This window comes from Protopterus annectens, chromosome 11.part0 (assembly GCF_019279795.1).
Source record: "Protopterus annectens isolate FY-2018-M chromosome 11.part0, PAN1.0, whole genome shotgun sequence".
Taxonomy (NCBI): Eukaryota; Metazoa; Chordata; order Ceratodontiformes; family Protopteridae; genus Protopterus; species Protopterus annectens.
The window spans coordinates 1,215,852,469-1,215,875,413 of NC_056745.1; the positions used below are offsets into that span (position 1 = coordinate 1,215,852,469).

The following is a 22,945-nucleotide window of genomic DNA, read 5'->3' on the forward strand; positions in this document are numbered from 1 at the left end:
GACAGGTCCCATGCAGCCTATATGTATGGCATTAGAGAGTGCAGCTTGTAACTGCATAGTTGTTATTACGGGTCTCTGTAGTGCACATGGATATATGAATGTGTACCTGTTGGGGGGGCAGTGTGCTTATGTTATCCAGGACCCTATCTGGCTGAACAGGTGCTATTTCTGTAGCTGCAGTATCTCTCATGCCATAGTGCTGTGAAGCATGGCAGGACTTGTTGTTGCCATTATGTTTCATGACACAGCTAAGGAATACTCTGTGTTTGGCCTCATAATATGTGGATGAGTAGTTTCACAGTAGTGTTGCATGGCATTATATGGTGCGTCTGCATCTTACTGAGGCTGACCATGGATCAACTTCCACTCATGTGTGTTGACCCTTGCAACAGTTACTACCTTCTGTGGTACAGTTTAAGGCAGGGTACCACTGGTTTGCCTTCATGGTTGTGTTTGTTTGAATCCTGTTTATGTTTCAATGGCACAATCACTGCACATATGTGAGTGCCTAAAGTGCATTTGTGTAGGACCCAGCATTTGCACATGCATTTTACATCTGCATGGGTGCCGTGACAGTCACCACTTCGCTCTTAAGAAGCATAACATTGGCTTTGAAGACTGACCATGTGTGGCATACTCTTAGCCCTGTTGGTGTGACTATGGTGATCCAGGTCATTGGTGTTGATGACATCCAACATGCATTGAGCACGTGTTGGTACATGATGAGTCTTCCCGTTTCATAATGGGATAGCTGAGTGGCCATGATTATGGTGACCTGTCTCACAACCGGTACTCCCCATTACAGCACAATGACAGTTGTGATTTCTGAGGCATGGTGGATGATCTGTCACAAGGTGCAATTTGGATATACACTTTGGCACAAAGGTAGTTGCAGAGCATAATGCATCTTACGTTGTGCAAGTGCAACTTGTGTGGGGGTGTACATATCCTTCAGGAAGTAGGACACACCTGCGACCCATGTGTTCCAATAAAGGATGTTGGCCAAGAGGTGAGGTATGTGTTATAACATGGTCATGCAGGGGTGCTCTCCAAAGCATTGAACCATATCTCAATCACTACACAGTTATGTTCTCCATGTTTTGGATTGCCGTACGTGAGTCCATCTTGAGTTCCTGATTTGTATCATTGAGTAGCAAGACCCACAGTTTATTTCTTGGCTGTCCCGGTTGCACCAGTGGACTTTCACTTTAACCTGTCATGATGAGGGCACTATGGGGGATGCATGGGCCATTGCCAGTATCCAGATTCTCAGGGGTGACAGGTGCAGACTCTGTCTGGCAAAGCATCATGGTCTATCAACCATGTTATTCCAGGCAGACAGATGCTGGATACTCTTTGAATTACACCAGTAAATGTCACGATTGTGGAATACAGTCCTTGTCCCTGTACTGCTGCATCATTCTGGTCACTGGCAGAATGCTACCCAGGCCTTGGGACGTACCCGCATGGGCTACATGACCTGACAGTTCCTACATGTGTTTCCATGCAGTCCAGGTTACTGCATCACAGGTCCTGCACAACAACATAGCATATGCCAGAGACATGTGTATAGTTCTAAAGATGGTCGGAGTGTATGGGTATGTGGCTAGTCATGGTAGACAGGCAGTTGACAGTATGTTTGCCCTCATATAGCTTGGAGTGTAACATAGTGCTAGGGTTTGCATTCACAAATGAGTACCATTGGCCATGTTTCCGGCCACGTGTTCTGAGGTGTGACACAATTATGCAAACTATGTCATACAGTCTTTGTATTCTGTTGTCTGTCTATTCCAACTTGGGAGGCCTCTTGCTTGTCCAGATACTTAGAGGCCTCTGTGGATGTGTGTGATATCTGGTGGAATGTGTGTGTGTGTCCTTACTGTGTTCTGGTAAGGGTATGTGTTGGTTGTGGTGATGAGATGCATGTGTTAACCTACACCTCTTGACTGTCTAGACCAGTCATGGGTGTAGTATGGACTGTCTCCAGGATCACCCCCTGTAGCTGCATCCCAGACAATGTGTGGGGTGTAGTGTTAGGCGGATTTGGCAGTGTACATGGCATAGAGAATGCATTCCCCCAGGATGGCCACATACACAAAGCTGACATTAGTAAACACCAGTAGCTGAGTAGTGGACATGCCTGTATGAGCATACAGTACTACAAGTACCACGTACTGTATTTAGTATACTTACTGCTTATGAAGATGTTTTAGACAGTGATGCTCGCATGTAAATATCTGAGTTATGGACATGGCAACACTAGCCTTTACAGGAACATGGTTGCTACCTTTAGTAGCAATCCCCCTGTGAGAGCCACGTCACATCCTGATAGTTGATTACAGATGATGCAAGTGTGAACAGGGCTGTATCCTTGTCTGGGTATAAACACACATACCCAGCAGAACCATGAGCTTTGTTAGGCACAGACACCCACTCCCCACACAGATTCAAATATCAATAGACTCTGTTGCACTATCGACATGATCAGGATATAATCAGATAGTGTATGCCATCACCTGTGAAGCTGCTATTACACACGGGCAGCAGTTTCCTACTCTTACATGCCTACTGCAGATGTCACACTGGAGTTAAAGATGATATGCATCCTGTTTCATTACCAGTACTGTCAACATATTTCCAAGCAGCTGTTAGTCTGGCTATGAGAGGCTGGGCTACACAAATCTACACGTTCAACCAGTATGTCTCTACTGTCAATATCCACTCTATGTAGGTGTGCACATAGCCATTTGGCACAGTTCTGTAACAAGGGTCAGTACACATTTGCAGAACATGTACACATGCACAGCTTTCATTGATTGCAAAAAATAGTAGAGAGGTGGATATTAGGCAAGGTGGACATTTAGGCAAGGCTCAAAAGACAAACCCACCACCGTACATAGCACATGTGACCAGAGACTGAGGGTATATTTACTCGACGCCAAATGTCTAAACCTCACATTGCACACACTCAAGGCACTCCTCAGTATAGGGAACATCGATATCTGTGCAGTAACAGATACCCGGTTTAAGGTTCCAGAGAGTACCCCAGCACCACCAGGCTATAACTCATACCATACCTATTGGCCACAGAACTCAGACTGGAACACAAAAGGTGGGGGTGTATCCATATTCATCAAGGATACTCACACCTCCAGGTTAGTGGCGCAGCACGATGCATCAAAGATCATCCAAGTGCAACTGACAATGGGCAAGACTGCAATCCAAATTGTAGCTTGCTACAGATCACCCACCATGCCCAGGACACACATTCCACATTTCTGGGGACACTGGGAAATATGTGGGTCCTACCAAACACCCTAACACTGGGTGATGTCAACTACCCAAACATTAACTGGGAAAACTACTCAGGTACTAACTCCCTTGCCCAGCGCTTCCTAGGATTTCTTGACTCAAACACCCTGGTCATCACCAACATGGGCGACCAGTGTTCCACACCCGACCAACCCCTTGCTGGTTAGATCAGACCATAGACTAATCACTCTGGATAGTCACATTCTGCCCTCAACCCCGAACAAAGGAACCACCGTGGAGATCTTTTCCAAAGCAGACTTCACGTTGCTTATGCCCGAGGTGTAACGGTTCACAGCCCCCATGCCAATGGACAATGCTGTCCAAGATGCTGAAACCTATACAAAGGCACTCTATGATCATCTGCAGGAATGCATTAGTCATGCTATCCCAAGTCTAACCTAGACTCACTCCTCCAAGAACAGGGTACCGGTCTGGTGGGCCCCTGCCATACACAGGCTCTACAATAGTAGGAGGTAACAAGTACAGATAAAAGTGAAATCCCTATAAGGACAGACATCCCTGATCAGTATCAGCAAGAAACTATGATCCCTCATGAAATCATCCAAGGCTAGCTTCAAAAGACAATTCCCCAAGGACCCTACAGACAACCACGAAGCGTTCTTTAGCTATGTCAAGAACCTAAGTGGGAACTCTCAGATCTGCTCAGAGTTGGTGCAGACTGGCACAAAATACACTGAACTGAGTGATATTGCCAGCATTTTGGCAGACATGTTCAGTGCAAACATCACACCCCTCTCAACCCCTAAATGGCCCTTAACCATACCAGAAGAATGTATGGCCCCGGCAACCACCGACAAACAGGATAACACAGCCCTATCCAAAGCCACAAATGCAGCCTCAATGGGACCGGACAGTGTCCCAGGCTGTGTCTTACATGAGCTCCAAATGAACTAAACCCTCACCTAAACACACTGTTCAAACACAGACTCTCTACAGGCTACATACCCACAGAGTGGCATACAGCAACAGTGAACCCACTCCACAAAGGTGGTGCCACAACGGACACCGAAAACTATTGCCCTATAAGCCTGACTAGCCTGGTCTGCAAGGCTATGGAGTGCATCATCATGGAACTCATTAACAGAGACATTGGGAACCTCCAGACACTCGACCCAACCCAGGTCTGCTCGATGAGTGCAGATCATGCCTACTGAACCTGCTTGATGTCTTACAGTCACCTAGACTTTAGATGTGGGGTGCGGTAGTTCACACATACTACCTGGACCTCGCTAAGGATTATGACACCATTCCCCACTTGGGTATTGTTTATAAACTCACCAGCCAGTACATACACCCATACATCACAGGTTGGGTTGCCAACAGGCTTACACACAGAACCCACATGGTAAGCCTAGCAGCCTCCAGGCTATTAACCAGTCACAACTGGTGTCCCACAAGACTCAGTCCTGGGACCCCTACTGTTTGCCATATATTTCTCAGAGGTACTGGCAAACACAGGTGGACTACAGCAGACCATGTTTGGTGATTACCGCAAACATTCCATGCTGGGAAAACTAAACACCCACATATTAACACATGAGTGGCAGCCACTTTAATACAGACGAGGTAATGGGTATGTGGGGACTACATTAGATAGTGAACTCTCCTTTGACAATCATATCTCCACAGTAATTAGGCCATCCGTTTATGTAGGCCATCTGATTACTTAAGGGTTTGCATCTAGACATACTGAGGTTATTGTGCCCCTTTAATCATCACTCATCAATCCCATCATCGAATATGATAACCCATTTGGGATGTACCTCAGAATACACATCGAACAGCTGGATGGTCCATGAACATACCTCGCCAATAGCATTACTGGCCTCAGACATGTATACTATGCTGCCAGACTGCATGGACTTTTGCATTACTCAGTGGCATCTCATTTACTCAGAGATGATTTTTGCTAACCAACAAAGCCATGTCCAAGTCAGGCTTAATGGATATGCTCCACCTATGGGAATCCATGTCACAGTGAGCCACACACTGTAATGAGCTAAACCTTGCCACAACCATAACTGGAAGATGCTGGAGTGACAGATTCCTGTCACAGGTACTCCCCATGTTTTGGAACTACATCCCTGATTACATTATACGTAGCCCCTCACTAACACTCCAGAGATACCTTGCAGACTAGATGGGGAACAGTGGGTACATCCCAGGGATCCTGCAATTGGCTCTGCTCCACAGAGGGACAGTTAGTTAATCAATGGGATGGTGACAGTTGACACATTTTGGCTAGGCGTATGACTGGCCTCGGGCAGTTAGCCAAATACCTACCTATATACCTATGAACCTATACATACAGTGTCAGCACATGCTGATAGCTTAACTTACTGTTCAGGTGTTGACTTACTTTGTGCCAATAGCAGTTGTGTGTGCAATAGTTGAGGGCTGCCTGTGTAGGATGCACACAGTAGCCACCTATACATGACAATTTACAGGTGGTCTTGTGTGTGTGTGTGTGTGTGTGTGTGCCATCCATGTTTACTGTGTGTGCAGGTGGAGAAGGGTGCCAGTCCATAGGTGCCTACAGTGTCACTGTGTGTGCTATACATTCCCTCTTTGTCAAGGCATGGGCATACTGGGCACACCTCCGTCTGCCTACTGGTGCTGGCTCAGGGTGTTCATGGTCTGAGTACCTCTGTGCCTGTGGGGTCCTTGGCCATGGTGGTGGTCTGCGAGGTCCTTCACCATTCTGTCCCTGCTGCAGCTGTTTCTGCAGGATCATATTGTGCAGCATGGCACATACTATGAAGATGTAGGCACACTTGCCTGGAGAGTACTGCAAGGCTCCACCAGATATGTCCAAGCAGCAAAACCATGATTTCAGCATCCCAAACACATGCTCTATGATGATTCTGGTTTGTGCGTGTGCCTCATTATGGCGTTCTTGCATGGGTGTGTGCATTCCTGATGGGAGTCATCATCCACGGTTCCAGTGCATAGCCAGCATCCCCCACCAGGTGGCCATATGGGATGTCCCCTCTGGCAAATACCTGATACAGCTGTGAGGCATGCCAGATAAGGGAGTCGTGATAGCTTCCAGGGCTGCCAGCACACACATCCATGATAATACTCTGGGCATTGCACACAACCTGGCAGTTGATGGAGGGGTATCCCTTGCGGTTTATGTAGTGCCTACCCTGCTCACAGAGTGGTGACTTGATGTGTATGTGCGTGCAGTCTATTGCACCCAGTACCTCTGGGTATTCTGCCATACGGTGAAAGAGACGCATATTGCTGGCCAACTCCTCCTGCATTCGGGGAAATATATGTGCTCATTGGCATGTGGTAACATGGCATCCAGGAACTGGTTGAGTACCCTGGATGCTGATGCCTGTGAGTCCCCCAGGATATCCCCAGTAGGCCTTTGGAAGGTACCTGTGGCTGGTATTCTCAAGCATACACATACCTTTGTGTCCACTGGGATGGATTCCCCTCTGTTATTTCTCGCTCATAGGCGTGGCCAGCACAGCTCAACAATTTGCTGTATGTTGTCCCTGTCCACCCTGTAATGCTCTACTATCTCCAGATCATTTGGCCCCTGGTAGGTTACCCTTAGTCTGAACACTCTTCTTCTCCTCCGGTGCCTGAGGTGGTTGTCAGCATCATCCTCCACACCACCTTCAGTCTCCAACACATGCTGATGAATCAAAGCTATGGCAGTCCCTAACATGTACATTTTAAAAGTTCCCCGTCTGCTTACACCGATGGTGCAGAGTGTTTGGGAATACACAAGTGTGTGAGGTGCTTTCACACTTTATACTATTGTGCTTTGGAAGCTGCTGATGTCTTTGGGTGTGTATGTGCAATTCCAGCTGCAGGGTATCTTAATTATGGGTTTTACAGTGAGTACTGCTATTGTGGGGCCTTTGGTGTTAAATTATGCTTGCCTGCCGTTATTTGTCTATTGCCCTTTATTTAGCTTTTCAACCCAAATCCCCTCCCATTGACAGGCATGCATCCAGCTGCCGGCTTTCTTGTTTTGTACTTTCCCTACCCAGGAATGTGTTGCGAAATGTGTTTTGTAGCTGACCTACTGCAATTTTGCATTGTTCTACTGTGACAGTTCTGTTTTCTTTGCAATACGGCACCTCTCTTTTCCTGTTCTGCAGGTAGCTGCTAGCAGCCTTGTTAGCTGTTGTTAATGGCCCACTGTGGGTTCCTAGGTGTAATTACTCATTTGTACTCCTATTTCCATGCTGCAGCATTTCCTTATCTTTTTCCCATATCCTTCCTCTTTCCACTCTGGTGCGTGCCAAGCACAGCCATTTACCGGGATTACAACGCGTTTTCATCCACGTTCACATGCACATTCAGTTACCTTGTGTGCTCTCAGCTAAGCCAAACTATGGTTACTTCAACACACCCCTATCCTGCAGCTTTGCTTAGCAACAGGCAAACTGGGTTAGCAATGCTCCAATGTGCTTACATCAATGGCAACACACCCCTCTCTTGATGTCATTTTTATCTCAGGGGCTCACCTCGGTGTTATAACACTACACTGTTTTGTGCATTCTTACACCAGCGGGAAATCTGCGATTCAGTATTACTCCTCTCAATTGCATGGCTTTGCCTACTAATTTCTAGCTATTGCGCATAACACTGTCACTGCCCCTTAGCAACCCTTGCGCCATGAGTATGGTGTAGCATGCCTGCCATTGACTATTATGGGGAAATCGTGATATGTGTTTCATTGCAGTTTTATTCGATATTTTAGTATATTCCTTGCCATCCCCTTTTGCACACCGATGCCCTGCGCTTTAAATTTGTGTTAGTGTGGGCATAATATTAAATGTTCTTTTTCATATTTTGTGCATGTTGTTTTATGCCAATGGCTATATATTTAGCCATTGGCATATATTAACAGTATAATACGTGAGTTTGGTCCACTGTCATGGCTCTGATTTTATGTTTGAAAAATGTAAACTGTTTTTTTTCGGTTTACATTTCTGCATGCTTACACTACGCCTGCACCACTTCCTGAATTACTGTATACCTTCATTTGCATTCTATGCTGCTGCACATGGGGTATTTAGCATACATGCGCTGGGAGCTGCGCAGCTCTGGTGTATGCTGGTAGTGCACTTGGAAACAGCTCGTACCTGAATCGCTTGGCGGCCATATTTGGCGTTAGTTCGCCGATGCTACACCTGCACCTGGCGCTAGCTTCAAGAATCCCGAGGATGGTTTAGAAGTAACAAGAATTGTTAAAAGGGACTGTCAAAGGTTAAAGTATTACAGAGTAAGGGGAATCTCACAGAAAAAAAAAAGAGGCACAACTGCAGAGTGCTAAAGAAAAAATAAGGGAATACCTGGATAACATGCATAATGTAGGCACTTGAAATGCCAAGTGCCAAAAAGCTGGAAAAAAAGACCAAAAAATCCAGGAAAAGAGCAAATCTCAAAAAATTACAAATCTTGAAAATTGCGTTTCTCCCTAAAATGTCTTTTTGCTAGGGGGCAAGTCCCCTGTACCCCACACCATGTAAGCCTTCATATACTGACTTAGAAGACTGCCATACCACATAGAAAAGGGAATATTCTGAGAAATGGCATCCCAGACTTAGTATACGTAAGTCTCTTCTTTTGGCCATTCAGGCTGTACATTTCAGGACTCGCTGTAGTGGGTCCTGACATTTCAAATGGTTGCAGTTTAAAAAGACTGCTGTTAAGCAACTGTTTTTTTATAATAACTCCAGAGTACAACACTTTTTGGCACAGTAACTTAGGTAACAGAAAGTAAAAATGGTTGTTGAAACTTAGGGAACCTATAACAAGAAAAATAACCAGATATCCTGTGGAGTTATTAGAGATATTTCAATAATTTTATGAAAATCTATATAAAGCAGAGACGTGGGGAAATCAAAAAAAAAAAAAAAGCACAAATGGAAATACTTATGGAAGACTTAAATATGCGTAGGTTAGAGACAGACGAAGTTCAACAATTAACCATTAATACAGGAAGAGATGAGATAAACTGGTGATGTACAACCAATCAGCAGGAAAGTCTCAAGGAATGGATGGTATTCCAATGGAAGTTGGGAAGAAGGTGATAAAGAACTGGAAGGCTTTGCTTAACAGTATTTTAAAAGGAGGGGAAGCACCAACATCCTGGTGGAGGCTGTAATGCCCAATGATGGAAAAAGACCCATCAGATCCAGCTTCATATAGGCACATTTCAATTTTAAACCATGATTATAAAGTGTTTATGTCTGTAATCTTTATAAGAATGGTAAAGGTGTTGCCAAAATTGACAGAAAGGGTTCAATGTGGTTATGTGGAGGGGCACAATTTTAACAACATTAATAGAGCAATGGTGATTCCAGAGAGAAGCAGAATGTAAGAAAATACTGATATTGTTGGTGGTGGGTTTTAATGCAGAGAAAGCATATGACAGAGTAAGCTTGGATTTTATAAGTTGGGCAATGGAAGCATTAAGTATTTCCTAATACAATAACAAGGTTAATTAACAAGATATATGAGGGCTCAGAGGCAAAAATCAAAGTGAGAGGGTTCCTCTCTGATAAGCTGTGTCTGAACAGAGGAACCAGGCAGGGTTGTCCTCTATCCCCTTTGTTATTTGAGTTACATCTAGAATCATTGGTGACGAAAATAAGGGACTCAAAAATTCAAGGATATTGGTCTGGTATTCAAGAAAAGTTGACTTCATTTGTTGATGATATTATTTTGAACCTGACAGAACCAGTAAAGGACAATTCAGTGTTGTGGAACATTCTGAGACAGTTCTCTTTTTTGGGGATATAAAATGAATGAAGATAAAATAAAGGCTATAACGGTAAATTGTGTAACCACAAATTAACTGGTTCAGCAATACCCATATTTATGGGGACATACTAAAATGAAGTATTGAGGAGTATGGGTTAAAAATAATTCTGTTATGGCAGCTAAGGATATGTGGGAAGAGGTTAAACAAAAGATAATCTAAAAACTGAGAAACTGGAAGCTCTTGCCTAAGGATATGGATAGCAAGATACGAGCAGTAAAAATGTTTTTGTCCCTTTAGTTTTATAAACAGGTCTGGAATATTTTTATCAACCAGAAGAAAGTAAAGGATAGTAATTAATAAAGAGTTGAATGATTTTATCTTAAAGGGGAAGAAGGCAAGAGTCAAGTTAGATAAGATGATAGAACAAGGAGGTTTAGGATTACCTGATTTAAAGGGACATTTTACACAAGCAAAAAACTAGAATTCAGACTGGAAAGGGAAGGTGATGAAGCGGGGGGGGGGGGGATAATTCAAGAAATAAGGAATGAGTTTAATTTTGGATGCCAATCCTTAAGGAGACTAACAACAGCCATACAGAACAAAATATTCTATAAGAACTAAGCCAACATGGAATGGAAAAAAAGCAGATTCTGATGATAGGGATGACTGCAATTAGGGGTACAGAGAAAAAACAAGAGAGGACTGGAATGTTCTGGAGGAATCTGGCAAAGTAACCAAGGTATGAGGAATAAATAATTAAAGTGGGAAAGGTATTAGAATGGGAAGAGGCCAAGAAGATATTTGGATTACAGGCTACAGATTGCTTTCCCTGTCAGGGATTGATATTAGAGTATAGGCAAATAGAGCTAGGGGAATCTTAAGTAAAAGATGTGCATTGGATGAGTTTTTAGTTGAATTTAGAACAGAAGCTTCTGTTAATAAGGGATAATTAGTAGGGCATATAAAACATTGCATGATAAATATAGAAATCAATATGAAGAGGTCAGAAATGACTGAGAAGAAAAATTAGATATGCAATTCACAAAGAAACAATGGGAGACGTATGTGTAACTCTCAGATATGCAACACAAATCTAAAAGATTTAGGATTTTTGCCTGGAGTGTTTGCATAAGTACTTTTATACCCCAGGTATATGGGATCATATGTTCTCAGAGTGTAACAACTTGGTAGACTTTAAAAATTTCCTGCAGAGTAGGTAAGGAAATGAGTGTAACTAGGAAATTATTATTTTTTAGGTGGGATACAGGATCTGGATTGCCATGACATAGTAAGGCCTTGATATGCTTACTTCTGGTGGCTGCCAAAAAAGCAATTACTAGAAAATGGAAATTAAATCCTAAACCAACCATTCTTGAAGTAATGAATAGTGTAACAGAGATAAAAGAACAGGAGGTGGGATCTTTAGAAAAGAGTAGGAGACATTACATAGAAAAAAATGGAAACTGTGCGAACAATACATGCAGAAAAATGTTTTGGAGGAGGAGGAATGAGGTTTAAGAAATGGCAGGAACTGAACAGTTTATTTAATATTGGTTTGATTATACTGTACAGAAAAATGGATGTGATGTATAATGTTCATAAATTTGAACTTGTTAATATGGACTGATTACTTTTAAGTCTGCCTATGTCAAAAGTGATAATTTAATAAAGGTGTTTTTCTTTCTTTCTTTCTTTCTTTAGCAGGTTGCTAAATTAAAGGATTTAGTGTTTACTAAGAGACAGATTCCATAAAAATGGGTATAGTGAGAGTTAACAGCATTTGCCATACCACTTTTAGTACACAAAACTATGAAGATCAACGTATCTCTGTGATGATGTTGCAAGCTCCAACCAAATCAATACCTCACAATGCTGAGGTGTTACATTGGAGGAACCTTGTCTGAGCATTGTGCTGAAGCTGCCTAAAGACTGGGCAGGGTTGCCAAGTTCAGCCAAAGATCACAGGTGGAGCAGTTCCATCTGTATATCAGACTTTGTATTGCAGGCAAGGAGCCTGCCTGCAATACTATGTACAACCTACAGGTGGAGCTACATGGCCATGATGCCATTCAGTGCAAAAGCTCCAACTGTAGGATGAACTGGTGAATGCAGGCATGGCGGCCAGCAAGAAGGATTCATGATCTCCATTCTCAGTAATGGAGAAGTTGAGCCATTAATGCACCAGGGATTTAAGTCTATGTTTACAAAAAAAATTAAAAAATTAAAAAGTGAGACATTCCAAAGGAGTTCAGAAGACAATTCACTCTGCACACAACTGCATGCATGTGTGGTCTCCAACATGCCCCCCTCAACTCCTAAAGCCTTAAGTAAAGCTCCACCTGTATATGGAACTATGTACTGAAGGCAGTTCAGCTTCCCACACAGTACTGCCTACAGTACCTACTTCCACATACAGGAGGAACTTCTATCTCACTGAGAAGCCCATTCATTTCAGTGGGGGTTGCAAATGAGCAACTCATCTGCATTGTAAATTGGTGGGCTTTGCCAATATACAACACTGAATTGTTTTGGCAAGGTAATCCCAATTCTCATTTTGGAATCTGAAGTAGGGCTTTTTCAGTCTTCATTAGCATACTCTAAATGGGGACTGGCAGAGTCTTATTCTTTGCTCAGTTTGGCATGTTAAAAAAATATGTTGAAAAGAGAGGTCCAAGAATGGATCCTTGAGGGACCCCTAGGATGACAGATAGGATGGGAGATAAGGAGTTTTGCCATTTTACTGCTTTTTGGCAGTTGGATAGACAGTTTTGAAACCATGCTAGTGCGGAGTGGCTAAGATTAAGATTATAAGGAATGCAGTGGATACTAGGTTACCATTGTTCTGATGTTGGTTTACTCTGTTGGTAAAGCTAATAAAGGCTGTGGTAGTATTGTGATTAGGTTGGAATCTATGATGGGTGTTGGTTAGCAGTTTATTTCTGAGGAGTGCATTATTTGGGAATGTATACATTTTTTGAGGATTTTAGATAAGGGGGATAGAATGGCAAATGGATGGTAATTAGATAGTTCCACAGAGTTATCTCCTTTGTGGACTGGTATTATATGTGAAATTTTACACAGAGAAGGAATGTGTTGTTCTGATAAAGAGTGATTAATGAGCATGGAGACTGGATAAGATATGGCTTTGGCTGTGATCTTTAGATATTCTGCAGGTAATTTGTCAGTGGCCAGGGTTATGGGTTTAACCCTATTTAGGTATTTATAAATTGTGCTAGTTGGGACAGGCTGTAAGGAGAAGAGGCTTTGGTCTGCTGGTATGGAAGACAGGTTTTGATGTGAAGTGGGAGAACTATTATTGGTGAGGGTTAGGATGGATTTGGTAAAGTGTTTGTTAAATTGGGTGGCAATATTATTGGTGGTGGTGTCAATGTTAGGAGGTAGAGTACTGGTCTTTCCTGGTTGTAGAATTTTATTAATGGCAGCCCAGAAATTTTGTCTGTCCTAATTAGTTTTTTTGGCTTTGTTCCTTAGTTCCTTGGGTTTTATTTCAATGCCACAAGTCCCATGCTTTATCTCTTTGTTTTAGCAGTAGATGGATATCTCTGGTCAGCCAGAGTGCATAATTGGAATTAGTTTTGACAGTTCTGATAGGAGCAAGATGATTTAGAATGTTAAGAAAAGTGTTATTGAAGCAGTCTATGGCACTTTCCAGGGAGAGATATAGGGGTGGTCTCCAGCTGCACCGATTAAGGGCAGATATGAAGTCATGGGTTTTGAAATTCTTTGTGTACTGGATTTATTGGTGGGTGGAGGATTTTAATGAATTCACTTGGTGTCTAATTATAAAGGTGGGAAGGTGATCACTGAGGGTGTCTGGGAGGGAGCCTGAGAGGTAGGATTGAGATGGTCTGTTAGTAAGGATCCAGTCTAGGATGTACTCCTTTTTTGATGCTTTATCTACCCGTGTTGTGGTTTTGATTAGTTGAGTGAAAACATGTAGATTAATGTGGTTAGTGGGGTGGCGCGAGTTACAGGAGAACCTGTCAGTACTAACTTCACCTAGTATGATTGTTTCTTGATGAAATATCTGGGATGCCCAATCTAGAATGGATTCTATTGTATTAATGTTATTGCCGGGGGTATATAGGTACCAATTATATGTAAATGTTTTTGAGTTGATTTTCAGTTTAGTGAACATAGTTTCTGCATTATTGAGCTTGGGTTGTTCGTTGACTAACATTCCAATGGTTACGTTGTTTTTGTAGAGGAGAGCAATGCCTCCACCTCTTTTGGATATTCTGTCCTGTCTAAGAACATTGTAACCAGTTGGAACAAAGTCATTATTATTGTTTATTGGTTTTAGCCAGGTCTTTGTGAGAAGGACTATATTGGGGGAGTAGAGGCCCAGGGCAGCATGTAGCTCTGGGATTTTGTTCAGTGTGCTCCTTATGTTTATGTTGAGTATAAGGAGATCTGTTGATTTCCTGGGGGACATTAGAATGTTATTTGTTTGGTAGCAGGGGAAGTTTTTATTGCTTGCAGGGCCAGGGTTTGGTTGCACATTTCCACTAAGTATGATTTGGGATGCTATTTGGATTACAGGTTTTAGATATTTGATTATAGATGTGTTATATTTTGAGGAAATGTGGTTGTTTAGTTGGTGTGGGGTTACTTTGAATGTGGCAAGGTCAAGATTTGACTTTGATTTGAGATGTAGATTGGAGATATTACTGAAAAGGCTGGTTTGTCTTGTGAATGGGCTGGGGAGGTAGAGGATTTAGTCTGAAATTTTGACTTGCTAGTGTAGTGGTAGGAGGTTAAGCGTGAGGTGATATTGAGACATTGTTCATGTAAAGGTTAGGGGCCACATTTTGTTCTGACAAAGTGTTTATATATTGTTGTGAATTTTTAGTAGGTATCTTTACAGGAATGAGTAGGGATTTAGGTGTGGCTATACTTTATATAGGTTGTGGTTAGAGTGGGGGGATTAAGTAGAGGGTATTAGCCTGAAGAGAGATTGTACAATTTGGGTATTGTGTGAGTGAGGGGATTTGGAGTGAAGGTAGCTAGTGATGTGGATTGAAGAGAATGAGGAAAAAGTGGCTATATAAAAATGAGTTTGATGTGAGAGTGAGGCTTAGGGGAGTGGCCAGTTAGGTATAAAAGTCAGGTGCCTGGGGGTGGATGGGAATGGAGGCAGGGTATGGGAGTGGAGTGAGCCCAAGCATAGCAAAGGGCAAACAGAGCTGGAAGAGCCAAATTCCAGGTATGTGCAAGTAAAAACAATTAACTGCCCTGAACTATTGGCTGCTTAGTAGTAAATTCATTTGTCTATTAAGTTATAACACTTGTTATTGTAGATGTTAGTGAGACTGCCTTGGTATGGGCAGCTGGAAGCCTAAATACATTTATATAGTAAGAGGGCTATGGTTAAATAGAACGATGGAAAAAGTGAAACAAGATGTATTTAAGTTAGGAAGAGAGTCTATAGGAAAGATATAACATTCAAAAGACGTCTGGTGACCAATCAAATTACTATAGGGACTACAGAAAAAAACAACTATAATCCAGTACCATGTGCAAGCTACTGTAATAATACTGGAGGAGAAAGAAATAGAGTAAAAAATCCCTGCTGATGGCTCAGGTGCTTGTATTTAGCAAGTTAAGGATTATTGTAAAATACAGCTTTCAAAATAACATTTATGTGGTGAAACATACATATAATAGTGTTTGGTTCTTCAGGGCAGCATAAACCCCCGATAAAGTACAGTTGTGTACACTTACCATAAATGTAGATGTCTGAGTGCATTCACTGTTGCAGTCATCATATATGGGTTATCCTTGCCAGGGTAGCCCTCGGCCGGCCCGAATACCAGATACTTAGTATTTCTGTGTCAGTTGCTGTCGGTCCAGGACTGATATCAGGTCATCAGTAGTATAAAGCAAGGCAGCCGACGCCATTACATCAGTTTTTCTTGCCATAACCTGTCAGGAGCCCCCAAGTTGGAGCCATGTTCTGGTGGAAGAAACCCCACCAGTAGAAAATAAATACCAATAAGTCCCTTGTAAGGAAAGAGAAGAAAGGGGGATGGAGGGAGGGAAACCAGGACTGCAACAGTGAATACACTCGAACATCTACATTTATGGTAAATGTACACAACTATACTATGTTATTCGTGTTTCACTGTTGCAGTCATCACATTTGGGTTGATTCCCAAAGCTGAGGAAAAGGGTGTAGTCAGTAAAGGAAAATAGGGGCTGGCCAGGATGTCCTGCAAGACTGCAGAGGCAAACCCTGCCCTGGATTTGGAGAAGAGAGGCAGATGGTAATGCTTGGTAAAAGTGTGGACCGATGTCCAGGTAGCAGCCTCCAGGATGTCCCTGGTGGGGACTCCTCTGAAGAAAGCTGCAGAGCTGGAGGCTGCTCTGGTGGAGTGTGTCCTGACCCCCTTGGGGGAGGCTTTCCATTTGCTTGTAGCAGAAATAGATGCAATGTGCTATCCATTTGGAGATGGTTTGTTTGGAGATGGCTTTGCCTTCTGCTCCTGTAGCAAAGCTAACCAGAAGTTGATCCGACTTCCTGAGGGATTTAGTCCTGTCCAGATAGAATCTGAGCTGTCTGTGCACATCTAAAGAGTGCAGAATCCTTTCCCCCTTGTTCTGGGGATTAGGGAAAAAGGTGGGCAAAGGAATAGATTGGTTGAGAGCCACACTGGACACCACCTTGGGCATGAAGGATGGGTTAGTTCTGAGGGATACCCTGTCAGCATGGAAGATGATGAAGGGTTCCATAGCCATGAGCGCTTGCAGCTCAGAGACTTTTCTAGCTGAAGTGATGGCCAGAAGGAATGCTGTTTTCCAGAAAATAAATTTTAGCTCTGCAGAAGAAGCTGGTTTGAAGAGGGGCAGGGTGAGCTTTTCCAATACAAAGTTAAGGTCCCAAGCTGGAGTTGGTGCCCTTCTGGGTGGCCTCAAGTTGCTAGCCCCTCTTAGGAACTGTTTGATTAAAGGGTGTGAGAAAAGGTGGTGCTCAGTGGGAAAATGAGCAGAAATAGCAGAGGCATGATTTTTATTTAGAGGAGAAAGAGAGGCCACTGTGTAGTAAGTCAGCTAAATAATCCAGGATGAGAGGGAGGGATGGCTGTGCATTATTGGCTCTCTTAGCCTGAATCCAGGTACAGAACCTTTTCCATTTGTCAGCATAAGACTTTCTAATGCTAGGGCATCTGGCCTCATGAATAACATCTAGAACCTGTTTACTGAGTGAGGTTGGCAGATTGGTTCAGAGTTAGGGAATAAGCCAAGCTGCCAAATTGAGTATTTGCAATTGAGGATGCATGAATTCCCCTTCCCTCTAAGTCAGGAGGTTTGGAATCTGAGGAAGGTGCCACGGGGGCATTGGTGAGAGGCCAAGCAGCAAGGGGTATCAGTGCTGTCGGGGCCAGTCTGGAGCTATCAGAATGGTCCTTGGTTTTTCCTCCTTTATTTTGAGCAGTTCCCTGGAGATGGGAGGTAGTGGAGGAAAGGCATAGACCAATAGATTGACCCAGGGGAAGGACAGGGCATCTACTTTCCAAGCCATGCAGAGATGCTTCCTGGTGCAGAACTTGCTAAGCTGATGGTTGGTGTGGCAGGCAAAGAGGGCAACCTCTGGGGTATTTATTTCTGAGATATTAGGGTGAAGGTTCTTCTGTTAAGCTGCCATTTGTGTGGGTCCAGAAGATGTCTGCTTAATTGGGCTGCCAGAGAGTTGAGAGAGCCTGGCAGGAATTGCGCTAACAGGTGTAGTTGCATGGCAGAGGTTGTGTGCCAAAGGGTCATGGCCAGCCTGTATAGAGGGTAGGAGTGAGTCCCTTCCCACTTGCTGATGTACAACATTACAGTGGTGTTGACTGTTTTGATCAACAGAGCCCCTGGAGAAATAAGGGGTTTGAAAGCTGTCAATGCATGCTGCACAGCCATCATCTCTTTTTGATTGATGTCCAGAGGGATTTGCTGCAGGCTCCATTGGCCCTGTATGCACCTACTGTCCAGGTGTGCCCCCCAAGCATAGTCTGTGGTGAAGGTCTGGGTGGTGGGGGGTGGTGAGAAAAGCAATCCCTAATGGAGTACTTAGCTTTAGAAGACTTCAACTTCAATTCGGTAGATGGAAATTCAAGTAGCGGCCAACCGGCACTCGTGTGAGCTGCTTCTGCTTCAGGCTCCACGGCAAGAAAGACTGATGTAATGGCGTCGGCTGCCATACTTTATACTACTGATGACCCGATATCAGTCCTGGAGTGACAGCAACTGACGTAGAAATACTAAGTCTCTGGTATTCGACCCGGCCGAGGGCTACCCTGGCAGGGACAACCCAGATGTGATCACTGCAACAGTGAAACACGAAGAACATCTTTTAGTTTTCACAGAGTTGGATTTTTTTGCAGTAAAAGGGGCTGTAGCAGGTCATGAACCCTAGGTATGCACAGCAATTTAGGGCTAAGGGAAAGAGCAAGAGGGAAAGATAATGGTAAGAAAAAAACAGGAAGAGAAATAAACTAACTATGTAGAAGAGCAGTATCGACCACTAAATAAACACAGTAGCATTAGCTGTAAACTATTATTTCAGTTATAGGAAAATAATATGATGTAACGTATAAGAAATATGTACTACTCGCTACAACGAACCTCTAAGCACCTTAAGGTAAAAAATAGACAAATTCAATGTCACTAAACTTAAGTCAGTGACTCACTAATCGTACTTAATGAATATACACAGCCTCTGGTACGTACAGTGAGATATATTATCTACACAAACACAATAGAGCTTTTCCAAACCATTACAGTATTTAATCACAATTGCATTGTCACCTCCTCCTAGATTATAAAGTTTAGACCAGTAGATTTGCAGAAAATTTTGAAACCTCACTTTGATGATGAGTGTTATCAAACCTAGCTTACAAGTGTGACAAACATGTTCTTGCACTGAAGTAATAATTCTCATTTAATACAAATGGTAGAGCCAAAATCTGTAGATTTATTTATCTAACCTACCAACCATCATTTCATCACAGTAAACTGCTAAAAAACACCAACTTATTATCAGTGATCAACAGAGCTATCTTTTTTCTTTAACTCTTTGATTTTTAAAGTAGTAAAGCAAGCTTATTGCCTCTTAAAAAGGAAACTTCCTTTGTAAGATAACTTGTATATACTGAGAATCTCACAAGGTAACTTGTTCTCCATTTTCCACTCTGCGTTAAATACTACACTAGGTGAAAGACCTTTCTTAAGACTAGGACCTGCTGCCTGGAACCCCCTGCCTATAGAGGTTAAAACAAAGCATCTAGTGAGTCTTTTAAGAAAGCCCTGAAAGAGCTTCTCCATGCAGGATCTGCTTGCAATTGCTATCAAGGTAACTGTTAAAGCTTAAAATATTGATATTTGTCACCTTATAGTCACCAAAATTGTGCTTCACGCAGGAGTTGCTCATATACTTTGGTTGCTTTATTTTGTGCAAATTACCGTACCAATCATATCATGCTTTGTTGTTTGATATGTTCTGATCGAACTGATGTAAGTACTGTAAATGTGAATGATCTGTTCATATTCCTGATATGTTACATGTTGTTGTTAACTCAGGTGTAACAGTTGTAAATACTGCAGATACAAATGTGTTGCTGAAAACTGTATTTATTTCTAGTGTAAGTCTATTATGATGTGCTGTGATATAAGTTTATTATACTTTGTTCTACTGAGCCTAGTTCATAACCGAAATGATTAACAGACCAGTTCATTTATCTGGTCATGAAGAGAACAGAAATCATCCTGGCCACCATGATGGAACAATGATACAATTTATTAGCAAATGATACTTATATAAATGCATTTTCATTGAAGATTCATCAGACAATACATGACATTGAAGACTTTACAGTATGTAAACTTCCAATGACATGATCAATTAACAAGTAAAACCTTCCTTTGACTAATTAATGTCTCAATTTCCATTATATTAATATTGGTTTTAGAGATGTACTATCATTTAAACCTGGAGAATTCAATGCATGTAACTCAATAATCTATTTATATTCAACTGATTCAGTTTTGTTTGTTCCATCACAACCCATTTTTTTTAAGTATATCAATTGTAAAACCAAAAACTTGAAACTATGAGAATCAGCCAGATTACTATAACATCCCTAACTAAAGCATTAATTTTATTCTTTCTGCTTATATCATATATATTGAGGAGATGTGTTTAGCTAACTAAACTAAATGCTTGTTTTTACAGCCTGCATAATATGTAAATTTATATTTTTTTCATTGTAATTGTATGTTAAAATGTCTTATCTTCACTAATAAACTTACAGAATGCAGAAACTCTATGCATACTTCCTTTCCTGACAGAAACCTTTGTAATATTAATTTACCTGTATCAAAGATGGCATTTCAGACTGCATATATTCTTAAAGATGAAAAAATGTTCTCTCCTACAACTTCCTCAACATCTTTAATTGCATTTAAATTGACCAGTTCCTTTTAAAAATATTATAAATACTATTAGTATCTCTTGAATAAGTGAGGGTTACCTTAAAACATATCTCTTAATTATTTATAGCACTATATGCATGGTCATATTAAGACATACTGCCTTGTCCTGTCACTTATTGCAAGATTCTTGTGTTTATATATTTCATCTGTAGAATATCCTCTAATCACAAAATCATTAGAAATTAAATCTATTGTTTGTTTTGTCTCTATGTCAAAACTTGCTAGTTTTGAAGCTCTTAGCATTTGTCTTCAAAGAACATTCTTAAAAATATCAGGTGAATGCATACTGTGGCAATATACATACAAGGTCTTTTTGCACCTTTCTTGTAAGCAGGTATATTTAAAGTACTATCAGTATGTTTATTTATAGAAAATTTACAAAATTAATTTTGTATACATTAAAATTAATGTCAAATCTCAAGAAAATGGTGGTAGATTCTAAGTACATTTTAAATTCCCTTAATAAATCATTACTTCTTTGTCACATAAAAATATTTCATCCACAAAACAATTGTAAAAAATAAATTAGAATTATAAATATTTCTATGAAATATAAATTGATGTTCACATTCTCTGACAACCGTATTGGTATAATAGTTCACACAGGCTCCAGTAAATTGAGTGTGTATGTGTGTTCTCCAGCATTGTAAAAAATACACACCTAGTACAGTAACAGTAACCTCACTTTTAACATTAGTAAGTGTATCATCATCAAAACTGTAGGAAAGATGTATATTATAGCTGAAAAATAAATGGTAAAATCATTAAAAATCTAGAGACGATGTTAGACAATTTAAAATTTGATCAATGTTTGGTTCCCTATCAAAATTTTGGTAGTCAAAATGCTGACTGCCAAAAAGCAGAAAAAAAGACCAAAAACACAAGAGAAGAGTGTATCGTGAAAATTACTCTTCTCCTTAAAACTTCTTTTTGCAGGGGGGGCAAGACCCTCTACACCCCTTCATGTGGTGGGCAAGCCCTGCAGACTCCCTGCACTTATCAATACCAAATCTGAGATCACAATTCTTTGGAGAAAATGGAGTATTATGGGAAATGGCTCTTGGACTTACTAGTACATACATGTCCGATATTTCGTCCATTCAGTCTCCACATTCCGGGACTCAGTCTAGCAGGTCCTGATATTTCAAATGGTTACTTAATTTGTTTCTTTCAAAATCAGGAAAGCATAGTCTGTTGTCCATCTAATTCTAAATACCATGACCATGCATTCCAGATAGCTCATTGCAACTCTTTATCTATTACTGACTGACCCATTATAAAATACAGTACTGCATTTTGTAGTGGGTTTTCACTTTTTATACAATGACTGAAGCGCTATGCTTGGAATCTCTCTCTCTCTCTTTCCTGTTTATGCATCATGTGGTACATCGGGCAAGGAGCACCTTTCAGCACTCATTGTTTCTGTAGCAGTTACAGGTTTTACAGGCTCAGGTTGCTAGCCCAAGGCCCAACCCTACCTCAGAGGGTGTACCATATGCACTCATATGGACACACACATACCTACAGCCAGTTTAGAGTGTCCAATCCACCTATTTCATGCCTTTGGAATGTGGGAGGAAACCAGAGCACCAGGAGGAAACCCATGCAAAAGCCGGAAGGTCATGCAGACTCCACACAGAAGGCACCCCAGCCAAGAATCAAAACAGAGAACCTCTTGATGTGAGGTGACAATGCTAACCGCTACACCACTATGCTGCCCTGTGCTTGGAATACTGAGAATTTAAGTGCGATTACATGGAAATACATACTAACTCTGAAAGTGATAGATCTTGGAGTATTACCACTTTTCTGAGGTACATCAATCTCACAATTACTGCGGTGGTGGTGCTGCGGTAGTGCTGTCACCTCACAGTAAGACGTTATCCCATTCAGTTCTCAGCTAGAGCATCTTCTGTCTGGAGACATGTGTGAATGTGCGTACCTTGTTGAAGGTTGTGTGTCAGGGCTGGCAACTCGGCACGTAAAAATCTACTGCCAATCATTAGCGGGCCAGAGTTCCGCTGTGGCGACCCCTAACCGGGAAAAGCCGAAAGACACAACAACATCAATCTCACAATTAGTATTTCTGAATATACTGAAACTTTTTTAATCTTCTCAATCAGTGATGCAAAAGCTCAGAGGGGCAGCAATCTCCAAAACCTTCCTTCTGAAGCTGTTGCAATGTGAAAGCATTTGGTACTCTTTGAAAAGGATGACAGATAACATTCTACATACATACAGAAGTAGCATTTAGTCATCATGCTCAGCAGTATAATGGTCACACAGTACTGGGAGAGCAACAGACACCTACAACTGCCTGAGGAGTTCAGCTGGCACTCATGACACTCAGTTAATGGCTACAAAATTTGGCATAATGAAAAG

At 41.8% G+C, this 22,945-nt stretch overlaps 1 protein-coding gene across 5 annotated transcripts in view; it reads right to left on the reverse strand.

Moving 5' to 3' along the window:
* Window positions 1-22,945, reverse strand: part of LOC122815796 (protein NLRC3-like) — a 590,699-nt gene that overhangs the window by 182,720 nt on the left and 385,034 nt on the right. The window lies entirely within an intron of this gene.